Source organism: Corvus hawaiiensis, chromosome 13 (genome assembly GCF_020740725.1).
Source record: "Corvus hawaiiensis isolate bCorHaw1 chromosome 13, bCorHaw1.pri.cur, whole genome shotgun sequence".
NCBI lineage: Eukaryota > Metazoa > Chordata > Aves > Passeriformes > Corvidae > Corvus > Corvus hawaiiensis.
In genome coordinates, this window is record NC_063225.1 from 19666201 (window position 1) to 19680815 (window position 14615).

General features: G+C 41.3%; 1 protein-coding gene across 7 annotated transcripts in view; it reads right to left on the bottom strand.

Moving 5' to 3' along the window:
* Positions 1 to 14615, bottom strand: part of PEAK1 (pseudopodium enriched atypical kinase 1) — a 110193-nt gene that overhangs the window by 59192 nt on the left and 36386 nt on the right. For all 7 annotated transcript variants that reach the window (XM_048317416.1, XM_048317419.1, XM_048317413.1 and 4 more), the window contains one exon: positions 3090 to 3238. The gene's annotated coding sequence lies outside the window, so the exon portion shown is untranslated. The remainder of the gene's footprint in view (positions 1 to 3089; positions 3239 to 14615) is intronic.

A 14615-nucleotide genomic window follows, 5' to 3' on the forward strand; every position in this document is an offset into this window, starting at 1 on the left:
AAATGTAAGATCATCAAAAGAATGTTATTATGGTTATTATCCTAAAGAACCATCTAAGCCAGTAGCCCCTCCCTGCCCCTGCAGATACCTCGCTTTATCTACTGCTCCCATAGATCACAACAGGCTCCTCTTCAGTGCCAGTATTTTCTGCTCCTTCCTTGTTCTATGTGCCAAGCCAAAGAGAGGCAACAAAGGCTGGTGTTGTTCCTGGAAAAAAAGGGGTTCTGCAGGAGTCAGTGGGCAGTTTCCTTTCATGCACACACAGGATCGTGTTCTGTATGGTGAGGCAACCTATGCAAACACGTTCCTGGTGCGATGTCTTTTCAATGGAAAGCATCCCACGGAATGTGTGTGAGTCTTGCACATGGGACACGAGCCTGAGAAGGGTTTCAGAAGAATCCTCTGTGATGGCAACTTGCTGTGTGGCTGCAGAGCCAGGCAGGCTGAGGTGTGTTAGCTGCCCACAACCTCCCATTGTCCCTGGGAAGGTGGCGACTTCCTCTTCATAGAATCTTTCCCCTTATTTTGCTCTTCCTTCCTGATGATAAATGCATTTTCTATTATTCCAACCAATTCAACATTACTTTTAGAAATTTTATCACTCATTCAGATTTCAGTCAGTGAGTCAAGCGGAAAAAATGTATTCTCAAGCTGAGAGAAAACCCTCCCATTCAAAATCCCCGAGCCAAGAGCACCTCCCAGGCAACATCCTCCAGCTGTTCTCAGAAACAGAAAGAATATGTGCACTCAGTCAGTTCCCACCTAGACCACTCCAGAGCATCTCCAGCAGGAAGGAGATCTATCTGCCCAAAGCAGAAACCCATGGCTCTTCCGAGGCTACCCAGCTCACCCAGCACTTCCCTCAACTACAAAAACCCCTTCATGTTCAGCTGATTAACATCTTCCTGTGCCAGCAGGAGAATCTATCCCATAGCATTGTTCTCCCTGTTCCTGGGTCTCTGATTGTCACTTTTATCAGCTAAATAATAGTAATTTGAATGCAGAAACAATTATGGGAACCTGTTTCCTCAGCTGAAGCCCTTGTCCCCAGCACATTTACAGTTGGTGCTGTTTTGTCAAAGGCTGGATGCATGAAGAAGTTGCTCTGCCAGGCAGGGATGTACAAGGAACAAACAAAACATCACTTTTCAATTTTTTAGAAATGTTTCCTCTAAAACAACAGTGGTTACAACCTGTTTGTATCTTCTCCTGACCTGCTGCATACAGACAAGCCAAAGTGGTGCATTTTCCTTAGTAAGAATGGGCAAGAGTTTGTGACTAGGACTGCTTTTTAACTTGTGCTGCGCATATTTCTAGCTCTAAAGTGGCCTACAGAAACCCTAAATCCCACTGAAGTGCTCCAGCTCCAAAACTTTCGCAGAACAGACATGAGAGCTGGAACTGTCTTTTTCTTGTTCTCATTAGACACATGAGTGAATCAGATCTAAGGATCTGTGCACACCTTCAAAGAGAAAGGACTGCAGGACTGCAGGGAACAACAGAGAAAAGGCATTAACAAGAGCACAGTAAATCTGAAAACTTGAAAGAAGAAAAACATTTTTCTTTTAAATTCTTTTTGAGCTTCATTTGTCATCACTGCAGACAGATGGAATCTGCAAGCCCTCCCTTCCTGCCAATGCAGCAGAAGACACTGACACAATATAGAAACAACTCTGGCAATAAACCAGACAACTCCTAAGGATGGGAACTCTGTGAGGGAAGAACCTGGCAGCCTTCTGAACACCTGATGCACTGGCTGAGCTCTAAGTTCTTGGTAGTGCTGGCCTGAGTGTGCTCTCACAAGAGACACAGGAGCCTTACTGTGGATTACAGACAGAACTGCGCCATTATTCTGCCCATTTTCTGAAATCCCACCCTTAACCTCACAGAAATTAGGACAAAATCCTTCTGGGGCACTGACTGTTCTCCCATTGAAGTTCTAACGCAGCCTACGATACGGGGGTGGAATGAATATCTTACCTGGACTGGTAAATAAGAACAGGTATATTTGTAAGGTTCAGAAATGCAGGTCTAATTTTTCTACCATTGGTCATATAGAACTGTCAGATCTGTTCACTCTCCCTCTAAAACACAGAGGGTAGAATAAGAAAGAAGCATTTCTAACAAAATCACAACACGTAACAGATTTCCTTTGTTTTATTCATGGCAAATGAAAGAAATGTGGTGAGATGCTGTTTTTCATAGATGCAGTTACGTTACAGTTTTCAAACTAAGGCAGGTTCTATTCTGCTGGGGTTCTGTGAGGCTTTGAGGAGAGCATGAACACCTTTCACTCTCCTGTCTCAAAAGACATGGAAACATCATCTTGATGTGGTACCAAAGATGTGGTAATTCCCCTCTACCCTTCTTAAAGCTTCTGTTTTTAGTGGCCAGTTCTACATTGTTACAGAGGCACAGAGCCCAAAATGGGATAGCAAGAAAGAGCTGAGGGTCTTTCTGCTCCCAATTTAACTTTGAAAAGTAGCACAGTTTTGTATTCCTGACTAGTAAACTGACCCTAGGAAGACAGGCATAAAAGTATTTCAGATGTTTAATACCCAGTTATGAATGGCAGAGAAAAAGATAAGCAAATAAGAACAGCAAAGAAAAGAAGAAAATGGAAAAAGATTTTTGAGGAAATACTCAATGTCAGCAGAAACAAACAAACTTCCTAGTGTGCCATGTAAGTGTGTCTTCCCACATGTTTCAGGAGTCACATGAAGTACTTAAAATGTAACAAAAAACAGGGACAACAACAGCTTCTACAACCTGTTCCAAACTGCAGTTTGCTGGGCATTGGGTAGGAAGACAGTCAGTAGTGGAGAAACAGCAAAATCTCTTTTTGTTTTTTTCAAAGATGAAGAGAAGGGATGAACCCACTGGAAGAAATTTCAACTACTGAATAAAGCACCAGATACTAAAATTCCAACTTTTTGCTAATGAATGAAGCTCACAAAATCGTATGTTTGGTTCTTGTAAGATTTCTCTATTTAAACTCTGGTAGTAGTCAAACAATATCCTCTATAATCAATACAAATTATCCTATGGTATCGTATTGGAAATAAAAAGATGACAGAAAAACGAGTTACCGCTTAAGTCCGAGGCATTGAATTCATTCTCATGTCAATGGCTGGCTTGGCTTCACCTCCTGCTGAAAATTTCAAAACTTCCCACTTCTCCAGACAAATTCTCTTCACCCCCTTCTCTTCATGACTGCCGGTCAGGGCAGCAACATTTTCTGTGAAAGACAGACAAGAAGGTTATTTCAAACAAATTTCAAATCAAATTTATTGTAAATTTTCCTTCTTGAGTGACCTTCTGATCTCTTAAATGCTATGAGAGCTATGCAAAAAGACACCTGAATTCTCTTCAGAATTCTGTCTGCATAGCTGGCACCCCAGACTTTTGTCCTCGTCCTCAACATTCCCATTTCTTTTCCATTCCCCAGGAGGACACTGCTGCAGCCTTCCTTTAGTTTTATCTGCCCAACAGCCAAGCTGCAGCTTTGCAATGATAATGGGCTGGAGGCACAGGCTGAGGAACAGCCTGTAGAACCAACTGGAAGAATTAAGGACTTTTCCTAGGAAAAGGAGCAGAGCTCTTTAGAGTTATTCAAGGAGACAGCACTGTCCAGTTCTTCTGGGGTTTTGCTTGTGGGGTTGGTTTTTTCCCCTCCTCTGGTATTCTGCTTCTTGGGACTTCAAGTGTGAACACATTTGTGGGTGACAAAGTTGGCAGAAAGAAAGCAAACACAAATTATTTGTATAACGGAAGCCACAAATAACAAGGAGCAAAGCACTTAAACCTCTGTGCAAAGCAAACACAGCCTGGTGAGGGCACAGACTGAGCAGCACAACCAAAACGCCTTGACAATGATAATCACCACAAAAGGACTTTTTAGGACATTTGAAAGGAAGATACTGAAATAGCCCTGCAGATGAGTAGCAACAAGTGAGATGAATAAGAACCATCCTAACAGAAAACACACATCGTGTGCTTGGAAACGGACTGAATGAGAAGGGTGAATACCCTAGAAATGAAGGCAGGGAAGGGAATAGCCACTAAATTAGACTTCAACTTGTGGCTCATTGTCTAAATGGAGATATTAGAGATGAGTCAAAAGCTTACTCTGGACAGAGAAGATTGAATCTTCTCCTAACCCAGGTGTTACCAACCAATTTGCTTTTGCAGATGGGATTAGCCAGAAATAGGATGCAGGAGAAGAGAAGGAATGAGAATGGAGCCCTGCAAAGCCTCCAGAAAGAATGTGGAGAGAACACCACAGTCCCTAGCAGTTTTAAAAACCTCACAGAGAAGCAGAATTTTTTTTTGCATATTATCAAGTTCTTTGAAATAAGAGAAATAGCCCTGAAGAAAAGAGAAATCAACCAACACTTCATGGCATGGAATGGCTGCACTGAAAGATTATTTAAAGTCTCTACATAAGGAGATGTGTTTGTGTAAAATTTTAACCCCTTCCAAAAGTTTGAGGTGGCCCCGGCTCCAACAGCCTGCAGTGCCTGTTCCCAAATTGTGGGCACCTCTGGGCACGTCTCTGTAGGGAACAACAAACCAGGAATACATTGCCAGTGTGTATCTATAGAATAAAATATCAACAGTCACACTCATTTTTTAATTTTAGCTGCATGCAGGCATTTATACTTAGTCCTAAAATTCTGCAGGCTTTGCCCAGCAAAGGGCTCTGCTTGCCATTTGCCTTTGCTTGTGGAGCTGCACTCCAACAGCTCTGGCACAGCTGGAGATAGCAGAGATTCACTGCCACAGCTGTATATAAATCTGGTGTTCCTGTGGCTCGTGAGGACCACTGAGGTGTTTTATAGGTGCCACAGAAAGCATTTTATCTCCAACATCATATTGCACATTAAATGGTAGCTAAGGCAACAGGTGGTATAGAGATTATAGATACAGTTGTCATTGTGCTCACAAGCAGCACAGGGACTTAAAAAACACAATCTACCACTCTAAAAGAAAAGACTCAAAGCACTCCATATTCACTTCTGTTCCAGTGCCCAGTACTACAGATGAATTTAAAACATTTTAAGTTAATTGATAGAGATGATGTGCAATCCTTTTTAGCTGCCGTTCTAAAGAGGCAATTAACATGGATGGAGTAAATGAAGCTGCAGATGAGTCCCTGTCCGTTTTCCCCTTGGCTTTCCGCAGAGGCTCAGGCAGGAGAAGCTCCGGATGAAAAGAGCTGCCCCGTGACTCGGTCCCTCCGCGCTGTCCTCGAAGCACAGAGGGCGAGGAATGCTGAACCAATGAATCACAGGCCACTGCTGCAAACATCCCGAGCCGCAGCAACTGCCAAGGCTGGGAGCAGCTCCCTGTCCTGTCAGTCTGAGCGACAGCCAGGGATAAAAGGGCACCTCTTCACAAGATTAGGAACAGGAAGACTGTTCCAAACCCCACCATCTGAATTATGGTTGCTGACTGTGTAAGGAGGCAAAAACGGAAGCAAATCCACAAGGAAACAAAGCATCATTTGGGAAAGGTTTCTCCTATTCGTGTTGGTTGCAAGTGAACTCTTCCCGAGCTGTAAACAACTGGTGATGCTTTAGCATTCAGTACATGGCCTGATTTTATCATAAAAACCCCTCTTTGCCTTCAGCTGGCTGTCAGATTTGCCAAGCTGGTAGGATTCTGGCAACACTTGTGCTGTTTAATGTCTCAGCATGTTGTATCTTGGACACGAACCCCTGCAAAAATACTTAATTATAAATATTCATGTTCGTTATCCTTTTTGCATGATACAGTAAAGAGAGGGGGAACAGATTTTTTTCCAAATCGACTGAATCAGCAAAGCATGACAACATCACACGGTCAATATCCACGACAAAGCATTCCATTAAACCACGGGATCCCCTTCAGTGGAATTCCACAGGCTCCCCACACACTGTGTGCATGACAGCTTTGCCGAAGAGGCTGCAGGGATCACCTGGCACAGAAAACACTGCACACAGGAATTCCCAGGCCCCCCGGGCAGCGTGAGGACACTGCTCTGGGGTTGTTGCTGAGCTCTGGAGATGCCACTCAGGTGGTGGCATTTTGAGGTGGCATTACCCATTGACCAGGCAGTGGAGAGATGTGCTCTGTTTTCAAAGTAGTAACTTCTTCGCTTCAAAACTGGGCAAAGAAATGCTGCACACAGAATATATCCACTCTTGAAGGAGATAGGGAAAGGGAATGCATCAGTACAGGGAATGTGCAGCCCTTGACAGATACGTTTTTAATACAAATTCATAGAGGTACACAAGAGACTCCAAGAAAGTTTAGAAGTAAAAACTTCTTATACTTTTAAAAATATTAAATACATGATGACTGTTTAAAATAGAACTGATTCATGGGGAGAAAGGAAGTACTTAATGACTTGCTCATGCTCAAGGACTCTTCAATAAAACAAGTAAGTATCTGTTACTCATGCGTTTGAAGGATTTGCTACTCCCGAACTACTGATTTGAAAAGCTTTTGACACAGCAAGATGAAGACACATCCCAAGGGCTGCTGTGTAAGCTGAAAGCCTGTGTGCTCTCAAACACTCTTCCTTTCATTGAAGGAGGGACAGATTAGCAGGAGGAAGAAAAAAATAAAGATTTAATTGTTTTGGCTTTGGAAATGAGGTGTCAGTAAGATTTTCTGGCCTGAAGAACCACCAAAGAACCCCAAATTATCATGTCAAGAAGTAGTGATTGAATTTGAGACCATCAGAGACTATCCAGGCCCTCAGCCGCATCTCTCCTACTGCAATTGCCGGCCTAATATTACAGACCTAATACCACTCAGTAAGAGGAGAAAATTAGCAGAAAAGACAGAAATTACTACTAGTCACCCTTCATCCTTATGAATGAATCATGTACTACAAACTTCAAACACAGGGTTTATCAAGGCTTGGCCAAAATGGACTTTTGGCTATGGGATAGCAGGCAGGAACAATGAAGCAACACAAGCCTCTGCTCCATTTTTACTGCTTTGTGCTCTAACAAGCACAATTTCTTCTTTCAACATCTACTGAAAACCTTGACTTTTAATGGTATTTCACATTCACAAAAATCCTATGAATATTTGAATGTGGCTTTCCAGAGGAGGGCTCTTGGCACAGCAACACAAGCTCAGGTAGCAGCATGGACACAGGGATACAGGGAGAAGGAAAAGCTGGCAGTGCAGTAGCAACAGGAAAAACTGAGAGCAGCAATAAACTGTCCCCAATCCCAAACCCTCACATGGCTGTTTATGCGACTGTCTTTCACAAACTAATGCCAAAACTTGCACTGGGATTACAGTTTGCATTTCAACCCATTCTCCCCCACCCCTGTTTGCTGTTTGCCCAGTTTTATTAGAACCATCTGCAAGATCCTCCCCTTCCAGTTTCTTGTGTTGGTTAATCTGGCAGCTGCACTTTCTCATCTATTCAAAAAATCTTTGTTTCAAAGTTGTTGAGACAGAAGGTCTTTGACAGGCTAAAAATTATCTTGAAAATCAACACAGAAACCACATCATATGCTGCTGTGCTTTACAGATTGAAGGGGAAGAATGGAAGCTGGAGAATATATATATATTTTTAATGGAAAGATAAATGAGGGTTTTGGGGATCAAGAAAAATTTTACCAATTTGATTTATCTGACAAAAGCCACAATTTACTGAAGTACTGCAAGTTGCCACTGCAGAAGAGTTTCAGGCTCACTGCATTCAGAAATGCAGAGAAGTATTTCCTTACAGCAGCTCTTGGCAAAAGATAAGCAAGGGGAGTGCTAAGGAAAGGAGGAATGTTGGTAAAGTAGTAGAGTTTGTATCATGTTTAAAGAAAGTCATTCAAATATTACAAGTTTTTGAATATAATGTGCTTGCAATCCCTTTCGTTAGCCTGTGCATGGTGCTGCTTAGGTTTCCATCTTTCTCTGTAACCCTCCTGAAAGATCTTGGTTCCCTTCTGTGTACAGATAGCCCTACTGTCACCAAGCTGTCCATCCCCATGGGACAGCTCCTGCTGCAGCACAGGGCAGGGTACATCAGCACTGCTGAAAAATGGCACAAATCCTGGGCCTTTAACTGGTTCCGATATTTTTCTTCTCCAAATTTTTTCTGCAGAAGCGTTCACCTCGTTGCACAAGAATGGACCAACCTTCGCTTTTGGAGATTAACAGAGAATTCTCTTCCAGATTTCTCCAAATGATCTCTTAAAACATTTCTAATAAAGAAAATTCGCCTCAAGTATGAACACAAAATACTTAAGGAACATTACTCCTACTGTCCAGTTTAGATTAGCACCAACAATTTCTTTCTTTCTTATGTTGCTGCTATTTAAAAGGTAACAAATAACTACAGACAACATTGAACTGCCACCAAATAATGTTTGTACATGTGCAAATCTGAAGAATCTGTGACATGAACTGAATGATTTAAAATCTCCCCAGAGTTCCAGCAATGCTGGAAATAACTTTCTCCACATATGCACATGAACTGCCTTCAACTATCAATCACATCCAAGCCCTGCTGTCATCTCCCATGACCTTTCTGATTCTGTTTTATACAACCTCCAGCCCACATCTTCCCTAAGCAAATTCCTAATTCCTTGTTTAACTAAACAAGACCATTTAAAGTTTCTCAAGCACTCTGACAAGACTTCTACAGCTTCTACATTGGGATATGCCATTTTCTTCCCACACTTTCCTTTCAATCCTAATAGACCATTTTAAATAAAAGTATTAAGCAGGATTTCAAAATTGCCATGAACAAATTGGCTTATCTTCTCCCTTGAACTTTATCATGTAACACAGACAAATTAAAGTGGTTTTAGTTGCACAGGTTGTAGAAAAAGAGATGCAAATGTAATAATTTGAGTTGACAGATCATGCAAGGCAGACTTTAAAAGTATTTTCAGAAGCACTGGAAACAGCATGACCATAATCTAACTTTATATGCAAATAAAAAATTAAAAACAATGCAGACCTGAAAATATTTAAAGAAAATCCATATATTTCAATGAATTGTATAAAAAAAGTAGATCTGCTCTTGAAAAAGTGTCCTGGAATCTCACAGGAGAATTAATGGAGTAACCACAGAGTTTGTGCATCAGTGATCAACTAGCAGGAGAGATTTTTATTGAAACACTTAACAACACTTTTGCATATACTTCACTCCAGTGACTAGAAATTTTGATAAAAATATTACATCTTGTGAAAGTAAGAAAACTGAACAAAACCAAAGTCTGAGAGAACAAGTTTGAAATTTCTCTTCCCACCCTCCAATGTATTGCAAAAAAAAAAAAAAAAAAAAAAAAAAAAAAAAAAAAAAAAAAAGAATAATCTCTTCCAAATCCTCTTTCCCAGTCACTTTTGATCTTTACAGAATATATACATTTATATAAGCCAGAAACAACCACAAAAGCAATTTCAAACCCCCATCTCCATGCATATCCCTATTTCAAGGTATCATGAATATATTAAGCTAAAACTGCAAACAAAGGAATGCTTGGGATCATAAAAAAAAATTTACACCCTGCTGTAAATGCTATTTTTCTTGCTCTTGAATGCATGATGTCGATTCCCTGGTTTCCATTCAAAAATAAAGCTGTGAAATGGCAGTGGATTTCCTGCTCCAAGTCCAGGCCTACATCCAAACAAGCCTGACACTAAAACTGTGGCTGCCAGCCTCAAATATTCGCCCCCACAGGAACAAACATTAACAGATATACAACAGAGGTTATCAGAAAATCGTACTGATTTGGGATTAGAGGAAAAAGTGACAGATTGAATGTGTGCATGGCATTCTCCTCATGAAATCTGTTCCTATAAAATGAAGTTCCTGAGAGCAGAGGCTGTTGTGAGTCGCTGAACAGTTTAATGCCATGGACAAAGGCAAATCAAGAGGCCCCAGCATCAGCGGGACTGCAAACTTCTGCACAGCTGCAATAAGAGCCCCAAGATAAGCTCAACACGAATGCCACCCCTCCTGCCTGGGCACACCACTTACCAAAGGGCAGGGGGTCAATGCAGCCTCTGCAGCCCCTGTAACTTGGGGGGATGCCATGAGGCTGCATCCCTGTCCTGGCATTCACCCACAGCTTGTTCTTTCCTGGGCTACGGCAGAGGATCCATCTCTTGACCCTCAATTCTGTACTCTCAATTATGAGCAATGACCTCGATGGCTCTGTCAGAACAATCCTGCCATTTCCCTGGCTTGCCAAACACCACCCCTGCTAAAACACAAGTATCTAGCCCAGGAAGCCAACTCAGCTTGAACACAAACCATCGCTGGAGTCCAGAGCCAGCATGTCCCGGGAGAGAGGGCTCACGGCCGCAGGCAGAGTGGGAACAGCATCCCAGACAAAGCTGGAAAATTCCAGAGATGTGTGGCACTGAGCTCTTCCCACAGCTACAGCCAGACAAAGACAACTTACTTCAGCAGGAAGCTGCAGAGAAATGCTTTAGCTGAATTCTTCTCATCGCTCAAGTCAGAAATGCAATCTTTACTTAAATGTTAAGCCATATACATGGGCCATTAGTCAAAGTTCCTTTTTTTTTTTTTAATAGTTTTACCAGGTTTGACATTTTGTAATGCTATTATTTTAAGTCTGGTCTGGACTAGAATTCACGTATTAGGAAAATGATTTTCAAAAGACTGTGCTAAAATATCTCCCACATATTGCTATCATTTGTCAAAGTTTTGCTTAAAAGCAGGTATTAAGATAAACGAAATGGATCAAAAATGGAATACTTCCAGGAACATAAATGATGGTTAAATTAAGCTTGTGACAAGAGCCAATCCACACATTTTGATTTCTCAATGAAGTACCATTTGACCTTGCAATGAAAAAGGCACTCATATACTATGTAAATCTAAAGGAAGAAACTACATCAGAAAGCAAACTGAACTGGTTGAAATAGCCAGAAGGCAAAAAAAGGCAACAAGTGGTGAAGGTGAGAGAGAACGTCAGAAATCAACCATGACATCAGTGAAAGGGCCAGAACTGCAGGTCAGTCAACAGAGTAAGCAGAGCTTGAAGACAGGTCACAATGTACAGTGCTCTGAATATAAAACCTGACTGACCACTGGCAAATTTAACAAAACCAGGACTATTTGCTGAAAAACCTCCTTAAGGCAAACAGCACTCAGGGTGACAGTAGTGCTCCCTTGCAAAAGCCTGAGGGGATGGGAAAGAGGCTCTGTGATTCCTTCCTAGGCTATTTCTCTCCCTCAAGTACTTAAGGCATTTTCCCTTGTTCTGACTGCAGTTTAAAAATACTGATGGAAAACAACTAGAGCTGTAACACGGAACTTCAGGCAGCACTTAATATTTCTGAAGTATTAAGATACAGAGTATGCATTTAAATAGCACAAAATTCAGCAAGTGTTCAATGGTTCCAGATTTTTTTCCCCAGTTATCTGAAATTCTCCTGCCTGAGCTGCATACATAGCACTGCACTGCTCAACACCAGCCATTTACCCACTCCACCATAGCATAAGATTGAATGCACCAGGCAAACTACATCATAACCCAGAGCATTTCCATCTTTCAAAACACTGAAGAAAAGGAAGATTATTTCTTTAAACTCTCTCTTACTAGAGACAGGTTGGGCATTAGTGGTTTTGGCAGCTGTATAAAACAGCTGCAACTGGAAACAATCGGTACTAAGCCATCGGAAAGAGGCAAGGACAGAGGATAATACACTGCAAGCATTGCTCCAGTTCTGGCTTGTCATTAGACACATAAGAGAGCTTGCTGCAGCCTCACTTCTACAAGGGCAGAGCATTTGCTTAAAAAACAAAACAAAACAAAACACACAGAAAGACAATAAGACTGAAATTTAGCTTCAAGATCAATGTAAGAGTTATGCACTTGCATTGATAAAGTATTGGTATGGAAAGGGAGACTGAGAGGCTTTAATTCTAAACTCACTTGCCAGAGAAAAATGGTTATTTGAAACCTGCAGTTAAAGAAAAATGAGGCAAAATCAAAAGAGGGTAGTAAAGGACTATTAGAAGAGTAATGCAAATGGTGACACTTGACAGGTTGGTGCAGATCACAGGGCCAAAGGAACATGGTTCCGTGTGCTAAAAGCAACTGTCCAGGGTGCAGTGACCTCAGTGAGTGTTGTACTTCAGTAACAGTTACCAAAGCTACAGAGGAATCTGTTAAATGCTCCTCTGGAAAATGATTTTATATGTTAGTTCAGAATAAAATTCCAAACTGAAAAGGCTGAAGCAGCAAGTTACTTTTTCAAATATTTTACTCCTGACCACAAATTTAAGGACAGAGGAGTCAACTGCCCTGGAAAAGCAGGAGTGCTCCACATCTGTGCAGGATAAATTATAGACTTCATCTGAGAAGGGAGGATTCGATTCAGCTGCTGACATTTGAAACAACAGAGGTAACAAACTGCAGATTAAGCAAAGTTGCCAAATATCAAAGATGTTGAGAAGATCAGAAGGATCATAAATACCCCAAAGAGAGCCCCAGAGAGGACAAAAGTGGTTACAGGATGCCAGCAGCCTGGCAGATGAGCCCCAAATCCAGCGTGTCCATTAGGCTGCCCAGAGTATCAAGGCATGAACAGCACCACTTTCTCCAAACTCGCTCCCATCTCCAGCCATTTGCAGCTCAGAGAGTTCCTGTAAAAGAACTGGGGTCTCTGTACTTCATAGTCTCACATGGAATTTTCCTTCATAAATTTATCCAATTACCTTTTGAACCCATTTACAATCCCGTATCCAAAACATCCTGTGGAAGGACATTCCACAGCTTCTCAGCTTTGTGCTTTTTTTTTGAGCTGCCAGGTTCTTGTCAGAAAAAAAAGAAAACAGATAAGAAACTTGGTTCCTTTATCACCTCTATTTACTTTTTCCTGTGCCATAACGACTTGTGATTTCTTTCACAGGCCCCCCTCAATCTGTCTTGCAGGGGGAAGTGTCCTGTTGTCTGTATTCCTGCCGAGTGGATGCTGCTCCATACCTCCAACTCCCCGCCCTGCATTCCTCTTCTGCATTCTTTTCAAGTGAGACTGTGTGTCATATTCAGAAGCTTTTGAGAAGAGGATGAAAGAATTCTAGAGCAGTGAGAACAAAGAGGCATGTTTGATGGTAGAGAAAATTTATTTAGGGAAAAACCACAGGAAATAAAAGAAGGTTCACTGTGATTCTACACATTTGTAAGCAGAACTGTTCACGCATTATTAAAAGATATGAAATAGGGAACAAACTAAGATTTATAGTAGAAATCACTTATTTTTCTGTGCCTTCATGCTTTACAGAGCTGAAATAATTTCAGTGAGGTCTGTTTCCCCCTCAAATGAGCATTTCACTGCCGTTTGTAACTTCCTACCTCATCTAAAAAGGGGCACCCATGCTAGAGACAGACACTAATGAGCCTCTGTATTCTAATTGTATGGATATATTGAAAGAATAGAAATAAGGGCAGTGAAACAGATTGCAACGAACTGGACAGTGGGTGGTGGTAAAGGAGGCTGAAGAATGATTACCGGTCATTTTACACTTTTAATGTTGTAGGAGTAATACCTGGAACTCAACTTTTATTTTTCAGTGTTAAAATCCAAATGGGATCTTCATCACTCACTTCCAAAAGTACAAAATATTCCTGAAACTCTGGAGCAGTATTTTGATCCAGTACCCAGGTCAGGCTCCCCTCAGGCGCAACTGAAACACTTTGGAGCTGCTGTTACAGGTAAAGTTGCTTTTCTCACCTTATTACCACTACCTGGCTGGACACTGGATCAGGACAATGGGGGCACAGCAGGAAACAGATCCTGGCAACATTTCTTTACTAAAGGAGTAGTCAGGGAACCCCAGCTGAGGGCAGGTAAGGTCACTGCAAGTACAGTTCCCCTTGGGGAAAACATCTTGTATTAAAAACTGCTTCAAACCACACCCAGTCAGAGCCCTGCTCCTCTCTGGAACTGCTCCGAAGATTTGGTCAGTCCAGACATGGACATTGTTTATTTGCTGCCACAAAAAGTGTTCTATTAAAATTTTTGAGGAACACTCCACTTCTAATCTCTGGTAAGCATCTCGAATACCAAAAACAGCATTATTAAAAAAAAAAAGGCAAAAAGAAAAATCCCACAGGAGTCACACATGAAACATTCCATGTTATTGCATCCCTGGGCTGCACAAGCCCACACAAGAATTTTAGAGTATATTTTTCCAGATCACAAATGTGCTTGTAAATGCTGTAAGTAGCATTAAAAATGTTGGCTTCCATTATTTAACAAAAAATCCCTGCAGGTGTCATTCATGAGAATACTTAAATTTTTGTAGCCTGCCACAGCAATCTCAAGTTTTTTGTTGTTAAGTTACACCAAGTGTATTTTAGGTTTTCCTAAGACAGAGAAAAGGAAAAAAAGGTCTTCCAGGGCTATTCTATATATGTATATAAGAGCTTTCCTGCTTAGAAATTCACTTTATAATTGAATTTTGGTGGCTGTAAAATTTTTGCCTTCTTCATAAAATCCTTCTAATTTGGCAGAATTATGAAGGTTTGAAGAAAAAACCCAACTTTGTTTATATTTTCAGTACATCATCTTAAGTGTTGATAAAATCTAGTATTTACTAAATACATTTCAGGACACTGGAAAATAGG